This window comes from Mesoplodon densirostris, chromosome 10 (genome assembly GCF_025265405.1).
Source record: "Mesoplodon densirostris isolate mMesDen1 chromosome 10, mMesDen1 primary haplotype, whole genome shotgun sequence".
Classification (NCBI taxonomy): domain Eukaryota; kingdom Metazoa; phylum Chordata; class Mammalia; order Artiodactyla; family Ziphiidae; genus Mesoplodon; species Mesoplodon densirostris.
In genome coordinates this window covers 33,593,956-33,605,020 of record NC_082670.1, presented here as the reverse complement: position 1 = coordinate 33,605,020, position 11,065 = coordinate 33,593,956, and the positions used below count along the sequence as shown (strand labels likewise).

General features: G+C 56.9%; 1 protein-coding gene across 2 annotated transcripts in view; it reads left to right on the top strand.

Annotated features, from left to right (window-relative positions):
* The first annotated feature begins 201 nt into the window (after positions 1 to 201).
* The window catches only part of FOXP4 (forkhead box P4), a 51,867-nt gene continuing 41,003 nt past the window's right edge, over positions 202 to 11,065 (top strand). For both annotated transcript variants that reach the window (XM_060111612.1, XM_060111610.1), the window contains exon 1: positions 202 to 681. The gene's annotated coding sequence lies outside the window, so the exon portion shown is untranslated. The remainder of the gene's footprint in view (positions 682 to 11,065) is intronic.

Sequence of the window (11,065 nt, the reverse complement as noted above, 5' to 3'; positions counted from 1 at the left end):
CCTCTCGCTCACGACTTGGCTGTCGGGCAGGGTGAAAGTTGCTGCACCTGCTTTAGGTGAATTATGGTAGCGCTAGAAGTTGGTCTCCCTCCCTCCGCTGCTCGCTCGCTCCCTCCTCCTTCGCTCTCCGCGCGCTCCCTCCTTCCCCCTCCTCCCCGCCCCCTCCCGCCCCGCCCGCGCGCCGCCCGCTCGCAGCCACTCGCTGCCCGGGCTCAGTCGCAGCCCCTCGGAGTCCGGAGCCGGCCGCCCCTGCGGACCGGACTGTGCGGCCGGCGGCCGGGACGTAGCCCCCAGCCCGCGAGGAGGGCGCGGCGCAGGCGGTGGCGGCGCAGCGGGGAGGAGCCCGGGCCGGAACCAGGGCTGGGCCGGGGGCGGGGACGCCGGGGTCCCGGAGCCCCGGCGCCCGAGCGAGCGAACAAGCGTCGCGGGAGGATCGGGAAGGAGGAGCACAGCCGGAGCAAGCCGAGCTGCCCCCAAAGTGCGATGCCCCGGCGAGGGTAGGGCGCGCGGCGGCCGGCCGGCGCGGCGCGGAGGGAGGACGCCCGGGAGCTGCGCGGCGCCGAGCGGCGCGGAGGGGCAGTCCCAGCGGGCGGCGGCGGGCCCGGGCGGCGACCGGAGCGAGCCCCATGCCCCGCGCGGGCTGACGGGCCGGAGCCCGCACGGAGCGGCCGGGCCGGACAGGTAGGTGGCTGGCCGAGCTCGGGGACGCGGGTGGGGGCTGGGCCGGCGACCAGATCAACTCCCTCGCTCGCGCACTCTCTCGCCCGCTCACTGGCTCACTTTGTGTTTGCAAACTGCCCGCGGGAGACGCGCCGGGAGGAGCCGGGCCCAGGCCGGCGCACTTTGTTCCAGCCGGGGCCGGCTGCGGCGCCCTGACCCAGCGCAGCCGCGACACCCACGCCGCCCCGGCTCAGGCCCCCGCGGCCCGGAGCTGCCTGGGGAACAGGTGGGGGCTACGGCGCGGCGCCGGGGGGGCGGGCAGAGGAGGTCGGCAGGGGTTGGGGGGGCTGGAAAGGCTACTAAGGCCCGCCCTCCCCCCAAGAATCTAGGACCGGCCTCCTCCCGGCCTGGCCGCGGGGAATGGGGTGTCTGGGGGTGCGACCACCCCCCCGCCCCGAGTCAGACAAAGAGTACTTCCCAGCCCGGACTTTCCTGAGCCGGGGAGGGAAGTGGTGAAGTGGGCTCCCCCAACCCCAGTCTGTCCAGGACTCCCCAGGACGCGCCGGAGGCAGATAGCTTGGGGGGCACCGGGGTCCTATCCAACGCGTCGCCTTAGGTGAGGAGGGGACTTGGCTTGCTGGGGTCGCACCTCGGAGGTTCCGGGGCCAGTCAACGCTTTTCCGCCATACCTGGGTCGGCTGGGAGATAGAGCGGAAAACTTCTTGGGGACTTGAGAGCGTCTGGAAACGGCTCCTTGTGATTTTGTGCGCCGGTGCTGGCGGGTGGGGGGGTTGACCCGGCCGATATCTTCATTCACCGCATTTGGGGAGAGCCCCGCCTCACCATGTAGTGGGGAGAGAGGGCGGCAGCAGGGTTCGGAGGCCGCCAGGGAAGAGTGCCCCGGGATAACTAAGCAAGACCCCCCCCTCAGATCCAGGACTGTGGCCTCTCCCCTGGACAGCCCCCTGGCAGACACCTCTCTTTGAGAGGCGGTCACCTCGGCAGTGCTCGAGTCTTGCGCTCCCCATCAACGCCAAACTAACTTGAGCTGAGCCCAGCTACAGCTCGAGGCGCTAGAATGCGGGGCGCCCTGAGCGACCTGGGGTCCCGGCGTCCCCGGCAAAGGACCATGCGATTTCGCGGGAGGCGGATTCTGAGTCAGAGGCCCTGACGGCTGCGGATTCTTTCTTTCCAACTGGGGCGACCTCGTGAACACATCGGCGTCTCACCCGGACTGTCTAGGTTAGGGGAAGAGGATACGGGAACGCGGAGACACTGAGCCCTTAGAACACCCGGCTCGTCCCTTTGCACCGCCGGCCTCTCTTGCCATCCCCCGCCTGACTGATTTCCTCGCTCACTCCGTGCCTGGGGTTTAAGGCGTCTGGAGATCACCGCGTGTCTCGCACCCCAGCGCCGGGTCTCCCTGCTGATTGACCTCGGAGCCTGGAGCAGGGGTTGGAGGTGGGGTGCCCGGAGGAGAAAACCCAAGTCTGAAGCTGTCATCCCCGTGGTTGCTGAGAAAGCCCAGGAGCATTTTGGCCAATGCGGGTTTTCACTTGAACTTCAGCATCTTCATCCCGTGTTAAAGCACACGCCTGGATTGTCCTAGGGCGAACCGTGTTGGGTCTGGGATTGAGGGCCTTGGGAGCGCAGTTTGAGAGGCAGCTAGGGTCGGAGCTGGAGGCCCACCTGGGTGCCCCCTTCTCCCGCCCAGAAGGAAGGAGCTGTGGGATCATCTGTACCGCCTGTAGCCACGGGAGGGTCTGACCAGTCCCATTGTGGAGCACAGTGGGTAGGGTCTGACCAGTCCCATTGTGGAGCACAGTGGGTAATGGAGACCTCGACACCAGGAATTTGAACCCAGAAGCTCACTTCTGGGACTGAGCGCTGCTGGCGCTGGGCATTTCAAGCCGATGATCCTCCTGGTGAGCTAGCGGGTGGGTGCGGGGGCCGAAGGCCCAACAAGCTGGCCAGGCCCCAGCTGCCCTAAGGAGAGCCACCCACCTCAGACAGCCCCTGCCCCAGACAACCCCTGCCCAACCTGGCAGAAAACCGCTTCAGGAGATGGGAAATCTGCAGGCTTATTTTGTTTTTATTTTTGTTTTAACTTTGTCTTGCCTGGGTTCTGGGGCTCTTTGTCACCTGGCAGGAGGGAGGGAGGGCCCTGAGACTGTGCTGTGGGCACCTGGACAGCTTGCTCGCTCTGGCACCCTTAGATCTGAGCCTCTCAAAAGCAGGGCTGTGTCTCGTGGGGCTCCCCATTTGGCGTCACTCCCCCTCTCATCAGTGGGGCAACGTGGCATGGGGAGGAGGTGGCTGTAGCGAGTGCTCCCCGCCAACTCAGGACCCCTGTAAGATGTGAATCTCTCCTGGATCCCCCCGCCACTACCTTAGCCCCATCCCAGCCTTGGCACTAAACTGGGGGGGACCATGGGAACCTTCTCTTCTGGCACTAAGTGCTGGGCCCCTGGGTGGGGTTTTCTGTCCTTCTCCCGGTCCTGGGCAGGTTTTGCAGGAGTTATGGAGTTGGTGAACCCGTGAGCCCTGCGGGGAGAAAGGCCTGACACCAGTGCTGGGGGGTGGGGGGAGGGCAGGTTGGGCCTAACTTGAAAAAGGACCTGTGCCTGTCCCTTTCTGTGTAGGTACACTTCTCACACCTAGACATCCCTACCCCACCTCCTTTCCTGTGCCTTTAGCCAGAAACTTCCTTTCTGGCTGCTGGCAGGTAGATCCCTTCTTGCCAGGAATGTGCATATCCTGCTGGGCCCCTACTCCAAACACACCTCTTCCTTAGGGGCAGGAAAGGAGGGGGGATCCTTTAATCCATTAATTCCCCAAAGGTTTGCTGAGCCCCTACTCTGTCTGGGCAGGTCCCAGGCTGGGCACTGGTGTGCCCAAGCAGTGAAGGCTGGGGTCTGCACATTGTCAGGGTAGGAGAGGCAGATAAGATATCACACTAGAGAGAGGAGGGTGGGAGCAGGGTGTCTGTTTCAGAGGAAGGGTATGAGGTGCAAGGGGGGAAGGGCCATCTCCCCAAGAAGGCTTCCCTGATCTTCCACACCTGGAGTAGCTGCACCCTCCTTCCCTCCATCCTAATCCTTTGCTGCCCCACTGCCTTGGTGGCTTTCCTGTCTCTCCAGCTGAAATGCAAACCCCTCCATGCCCATCCCAAGCAGGCACAATGTCTTTCTTTACTTTTCTAGTAACCCAAACTGTGCAAAGTAATAATTTCTTCCATCCAAGGAGCTCTGCACAGTTTCCTTTCAAAATCTCCCAGCTTCCCAGACCAAGGCAGGGCAGGCACTGTTTTTGACAGGATTCTGAGGCTCTGATGGCTGAAATGACTTCCTATGACTTGGTTCCAGAACTCTGGAACCCAGGGCAAGGAACTCAGGCCTCCCCAGGGCAGAACATGGGTCACAGGGGAAAAGCCTTTGGAACTTGCCAATGGTGATGGGTCTCTGGAGAACTTAGTTAAGCTCTTGGAACCTCAGTTTTCTTACGGGTAAAGTAGGTCAATGATAGCCGTTTAGAGCCTGTTTGGGAGTAGGGTGGAAGAGCAGATGTAAAGAACCTAGCATAGTGAGTGGCGCAGGGTAGTGCTGACCAAGGGGTAGCTTTTATTATTAGATTCCCAGCACTGCCAGGCCACATGCTGGACTGAATACTGGAAATTAATCTCCATTTTAGGGGGTTGGAAAATGAAGCCCAGAGAGAAGAAGCAACTTGTCTGAGGTCACACAGTTAGTTAGTGGTAGGGCTGGGATTAACATGTGGGCTCCTAGGACTCCCAGTGTAACCGGTGGGGCTTGAGCCTCTGCTGTGGGGAAGGGAGAAAGGAGGGGATGGGAGGGCCTGCCACTCCCCATCCCTCCTTCAAAAGCTCAGGCCTGCGTCCCCCCTCAGTCCTCCAACGAGAAGGCTGGGTTTCCTCATCCTGTCTTCCCTTTAAGGGAAGGTCTGGGCTCAGAACTTGACATTTCCCACGTGCACGTGACCCTGGAAGCTCCAGTCATCCCCCCTCCCCCAGCATCCTAAGGTGCTCATGGAAACAAAAATGGGAGGGATAATTCCCTAGAACACAGAGGAGGAAAAATGGCTGGCACCACCTTTCTCCAAAAAGGGAGACTTTGTATGGTTTGGAACCCTGGCTTATGCAGCGTTATGGAAGACAAGCTTGGCAGGCAGTCTCAGATCAATCTGGGACCTACTCCTGGATGGACCAGCTTAAAGAAGCAAAAAGAAACTTCCCTTGAGTGCGAAGTTTCTGCCTCTTTCAACATTGCCTTCCTGGATTCTCCATGGAAATGCACACCTTCACCCACGGCCAGTTCTGCCCTGCTGGGATTACAGCAGGAACCCTCCACTCCAAACGCTGAGGCTTGCAGATGCAGTGGCCTTGTGAGATGGCGTTTCGTGGACCCTGGGCAGAGCCTGGACTCGGGGCATGCCTGCCTGAGCTGGAAATCAAGAGCTCCTAGCACAAAAGGTGCCCATTTGGACAAGGCCACAGGGCGCTGAGCCATAGAGTCAAAGCATCTGGTCCCTCAAAGGAGTGAGCCATTCAAGCCTGGGCCAGGCTCATGCCCTTCCTTCCTTTGTTCCTTGTCCCAGGATGACTCCTCCCGGGATCTTTACCTGGCTGTCCCTTGCTCCAGTGCAGCCCGGTGCCTTTCTTCTCCCCAGCCCTGGTCATAGCCATGCAGCCTGTTCCCCAAAATCCCAGCAGCTCTGCCCACCTCCCCAGGCCCCATCCTCTGCCCAGCTGAAGCCTCCCAAGCTGGGACCTGAGGGTGCGTGGAGTCGTTGGCGGTGCAGGGCATGGGGAAAGTCCCCTCCCCTACTTGGAGTTTCTGATGGCACCTGACCTGGACTACGGTGCAAATGGGAGGGAGGGGAGGTGAGATGGTTTTTCCTCAGACAGTAACAAAGTGAGGTGTGTAGACTAGTGACCCTCTGCATTTGTTCAAGGTAGGCAGGGTCAGCGGGTGGCAATTACCCAGAATTCCCACCGGCAACGAGGGAGGGACAAATGGTGGCGACAGGAGGGCAGGGTGGATCCGGGCATGGAGAGCGGGACTCCTCCTCTCCATTCCACAAATATTGTGGAGCCATCGCTGTGTGCAGTGGCCCACAGGAGTCTAGGTGAAGAGGTTTAATAAGAGGTGGCTCGCTTACAACTTGGAAAATCAGAAATGGAGCAAGTGCCCCAGTGAGGATCTTTCCCGCAAGTTCTGGTGATTGGAGGCAGGCTCCGGTCCTCACACTCCGCAGCGGGCACAGGATGCAGGTGCTGGCCCTGAGAGCCTTCAGGAGGGCTGAACTGTGTGAAGGGAAACTGGCCCGTGGGCTGGTGAAGGGGCTTCTGTTCTTGTTTCTTCAACCGGGCGTGCTGGAGGGCGGGCTCCCTGGGATTCCTTTCCCCAGCTCTGGAGCTCAGGCTTCCAGGAGACCCAGGCCGAAAGAAGTTGGTCCAAAAGAGGGTAGCATATACTTTCTCTTTTCACTCCTTCACGGGGTTCTTTGGGCAGATGTGTATCACACCCTGAAAGAAAAGGGCGGGCGCAGCTGAGGAGAATTTGGGGGAGAGATGGGAACTCAGGATTTGCAGGAGACCGAGGGAGCGGCGGCTACTGTAAGTGCTTGGGCGCAGTGCTTCTGGAGGCTTCCACATCTCTGGGTTGGAGCCGGAGGCACAGAGGCACTTGTGAAGGTCGGATATTGAGGGTGCACAGTTGGTCCACTTGGGAGAATCCTTCCTTTAGGAAGCCTCCAGGGTTCTCAGGAGAGCCAGGGCTCCCGGTCCTCACCCCCCAGCTGGGGGCACTACCTCTGGGTTGCTAGCCGGACCAGTGTTACCCTGAGCACATCTTTGCGAGGTGCGGGAAGCTCACGCGCCCGGTGTCTTCGGCCCTAAGATGCTGGGGTCTGGGGGTCCAGGGAACTCTGGAAGAGGGGGCGGGTGGCCTCTATCTTTTAGCTACAGGGAGGGTCTCCCACGCTGTGTGCCGACCTCCTTGAGCTTGGGGATGACTTCACCCGTCTGGGTCACGCGGGTCTGGGACTCACCCTTGAGGGCACCAGTAAGCGCACTGCTACCAGCGTCCTCATTCCCTCTGTGACCTTAGGCATGACAGTCTTCTCTCTGGGCCCTGGTTTTCATAACTGTGCAGTTGGTGAGGGAGCACCCACACTCGCCTCTCCCTGCCCCCGCCCTTCCCCGCAGCTGTGGGCTGGTGGCGGGGAGGAGGGAGTTGGGCGTTGGGTGAGAGGAGACCGGCCCCCTTTGTTCCACGCATCCGGAGCTCACTGCCTCCTCGTGTCCTGCCCGAAAGGGGCGCTGTGGAGCGTGGGGCAGACGACCCTGCGGTCCAGGCAAGTCTCCTCCCCAATTAGGCAGCGGAGCCTGATTAGAGGGGGCGCTGCCCGCCGCCTCCCACCCGATCCCCATCTACGAGATTTCCCCTCATCAAAATCTCACATCCTCCAGAAATTAATTTGATGCCTCTTGTTATCAATTAATTGAATCTCGTTGGGAGAGAGAGCTCAGCGAGGCGGGCTGCAGCTTGGCCCGCTTGTGCCACCGTTCCGCCCTCCCCCTCACACCAGGACAGCCTCACCCCTTCCCCATTTATCTTTTTCTGCTTTGCTTTAAATTTCGCTTGTTTTCTAAAATAAAACCACTGCTATGGACCCTTTAGACCAATTAGTTTGGATGAATACCCATGGACTGGGCACTGCCTGAGATTCACCCTTTTGAGCTGGGCACTGGGGGGTGGGGGCGGGGGCTTCCTCTCCCCTGGGCCCTGGTTGATCCTTCCGTACGTAAATCAGCAAAACCAAACGCTTTGGGAATTTGGCCATGACCCTGACTCTGTGCTGCGGGGGCTGCTGGTGAGAAACTTGGAGAGGAGAACTGGGGGGAGGAGAGCTGTGGACAGAGTCACATACACAGACACACACATATACACACCCAAGTTGGGGGAGGGGGACACTGAAGGACCAGGCTAGGGACCTGTCAGTCATCAAGATTTTGTTCTTGTGAAAGTTCTGTCGTTTTTAGAAGAGGCATTTAAGATCTGTTGCACCCACCAGGGCTAATCTGTTAAATGTAGGGCAGAGAGCATAGGTGTGTACCTCCTAGCTGCCCAGCTGCCAAGTCAGGCATTTGTAGGAACAAGCCCTCAGCATTTCCAAGGACACCTGGAAGCCCAGACTCTGCCTTCTGCATGGAAGAAGGTTCTAGAAGACATCCGAAGTCTGGGAAGGGATTATGGCAGGTACAGAGTAGAACTAGGTGGTCATCAGACCCTGACTGAGGAGCTGTGCTTTGCCATTTCACATACCTCCTTGTTCTTGTTTGACAGGTGAGGTCCCCAGGCCCAGAGAGGTGATGTAACTTGTCCAGGGTCACACAGCTGACTGGAACCTGCCTGTCTAGAATGCTGGCCATAAGGGCTGAGGTCACAAATGGACCAACTTCACCCCTTATGTGTTTTGTTGGCTCACACAAAGTTTATTACGGTGGTAAATTTCACATAAATATCCCCACTTGGCTGCTTTTGAAAAACCCAAACCCTATCAAACACAGAGCCTGCATTTCTGTGGGGTAAAGATAGACTGGGATTGAGTACCCTCCAGTTCCCACTTGGCCCCCTTGGGGACCGGCCTAGCCCCTGAGGGCATTTCAGTTAGCAACTTTTTCATGGAGATTTTGCCCATCCTCTGTATTCTAGGAAGAGCTGGGAGGGGCAGGTGTCTGAGAGGCTTTGCAGGGTCTGTACAAGAGCTCAGAGAAGACCTTTAACGACACCCTGACCCAAATCTAATTCTTGCACAGCTGCATAAGAACTGATGGTGGTGGGTGATTTTTTTTCCCCTTCCTTCTACCACGGAGGGAATTACAGGATCTTGTGTCTTGAGGGGTCTGTTCCAAGCTGAAATCAGCCCACGCCTGCCCAGGTGAGCCCCTTTATGAAAGTCATCACCCTCTTACCTGCCCCCCCCCGAAATTTATGTACTTTTTGTTGGGGATCAGGAGACTCTTCCGAGAATGGAACCACAGGTGGGGATTAGAGAAGCACTGGGAGCAGTCACCTTTCCAGAATTCATCTTGGAACAGGGAGAGAGATGTGGAAGGATGCTTGCTGAATCTTGCACATTCGAATATGGGTGTGTTTTTTGGATGCCCCTGAGTTGGTACCCAAGATCCCTGTGAATGCCACCCCTAGATATCATCAGGAGAGACAAAGGGAGGGGCCAGGGCATGTCAGAGGCGGGCTGGGCAGAGCAGCCAGGGCCCCAGAGAAGGCCAGACTACTGGGCTGTCCCAGGCCAGCTGGAGCCCCCTGGTGCCAAGGGCACTACCAGAACCAGGCTCCAGATGGCCACTTGGGCCCTGGATGAGTACCCCACCTCTTAACCAGCAGGCCCCCCACGAAAGACGGCACTATTTAATTAGCCGTCTCTGATTAACCAAACTTGGCATTCGGCTCCTTTTGCCCTCATCTTTCCCAGCTCCGAATCAATGGCTTTGATATGCTAATTAGGGAGTAATTTAATTTCAAAAGGCCGCAATTAACAAGGGTGTTGTGGACATGCTGTAGTTAAGCGGAGTAATCTAATTTGCATTAGTAACAAGCAGGGACTAATTAGAAGCTTAATTAGACACTTAGATGGCTCTTATGTTTACTTTCTTAATGAGATGGAGTGGGATCTTTGGTTCTCTTTTTTCTTTTTTTTTTTTCTTTTAGTTAATTCTTCCTTTTGGTCATGTTACTTGGAAGGCAGTGTTGAGGGAGGCCACCTTGCTAGGGCCTGCTGGGAGCATTTTGGGGCCAGAGCCAGTGAAAGTGCGCTGGGGTGTGGTGATGGTGGTGGGGAAAGGTTCAGATTCCAGGGAAATTACAGAGTGACCGCCCTCTGGGCCTTGCCACGTCTGAGGTGGAATTCTGGGGAAGAGCACTGGTTTGGGAGTCAGAAGAGCTCTAGGGTTTCAGTTTGGCTCAACCTCCTAGAAGCCAAGTGACCTTGACACATCACTAAGCATCTTTGAAGTATGGTTCCTTCATCTGTCAGAGTGAGTGCAGGTTGTGTGTGACAGGGTATGGGAAAGAACTTTCAAGGACCCTGAGGGGAATGGTTGTTATTAAAATATATTCACAACTTGTGTGCCCAGGCTTCACTTCCATAAGACTCAGCTCAGAAGTCACCTCCTACAGGAAGCCTTCCCGGAGCGTCCCCACTCCCTCTAGGCACCCATAGCCAGCAACCACGCCCCCCCCCCCCCCCAGTATCTACTTAACATTTGTAAAGTTGTGTGTGTTGTGTAGGGCAGAGGTTCTCAACCCTGGCTGTACTTGAAGTTGAGAATACTTGGAAGAGCTTTTTAAATTATCCATGCCGATCCCAGATAATCCAATTAAATTGATTTGGAGTGGAACCTAGGTATATTTTTGGTTCTTTTAAATTTTTGGCCACACTGCATGGCATGTGGGATCTTAGCTCCCTGTCAGGGGATTGAGCCCACGCCCCCTGCAGTGGAAGCTCAGAGTCTTAACCACTGAACCACCAGGGAAGTCCCAGTATGGGTATTTTTTTTTTTTTTTTTTTTTTTTTTTTCCCCTTTTTGCGTTATGTGGGCCTCTCACTGTTGTGGCCTCTCCCGTTGCGGAGCACAGGCTCCGGATGCGCAGGCCCAGCGGCCATGGCTCACGGGCCCAGCCGCTCCGCGGCATATGGGATCCTCCCAGACCGGGGCACGAACCCGTATCCCCTGCATCGGCAGGCGGACTCTCAACCACTGCGCCACCAGGGAGGCCCCAGTATGGGTATTTTTAAATGCTTGTGTTTGTCTGTATGTCTTTCTCCACCAAACTATAACCCACCCCCCAAAAACAAGGGCTGTGTTTTATCACCCTCTGTATGTCCAAATGCCAGTACCCACTGTGCCCAGTATCAGTTGCAGGCAGAGGCCCATCACCCAACTATGTGCCCAGATTTGACGGGGTCGGTAGTGTTGGGCTCTCAATACTATAAGCAGAATCTGAGAATCCTCTGGAGAATGAGCTGAGGAGAATGGAGTCCTCTGGGACAGGACTCCATTGCTGAAGGTAGGGCAAAGTCAGCACACATTTTATGGACATCAATTAAGGAATAAATGTATCAAGAGCCTTAAAAATATGCAATTCCACCTAAACATGTATCCTAAGCAAATAGAAATGGAGAATATTCTGTTCGCATGAGGGTGTTTATTACAGTGTCATAGTGAAAAAATAGGCAGCAGTCTGGATGTCCAGCTTTAGGGGATTTGCTAAATAAATTCTGGAACACACAGCCCATTCAAACAACTTTGTGACCACTAAAAACTGTTAATTAAAATATTTGATGTCATGTGGAAATGGTT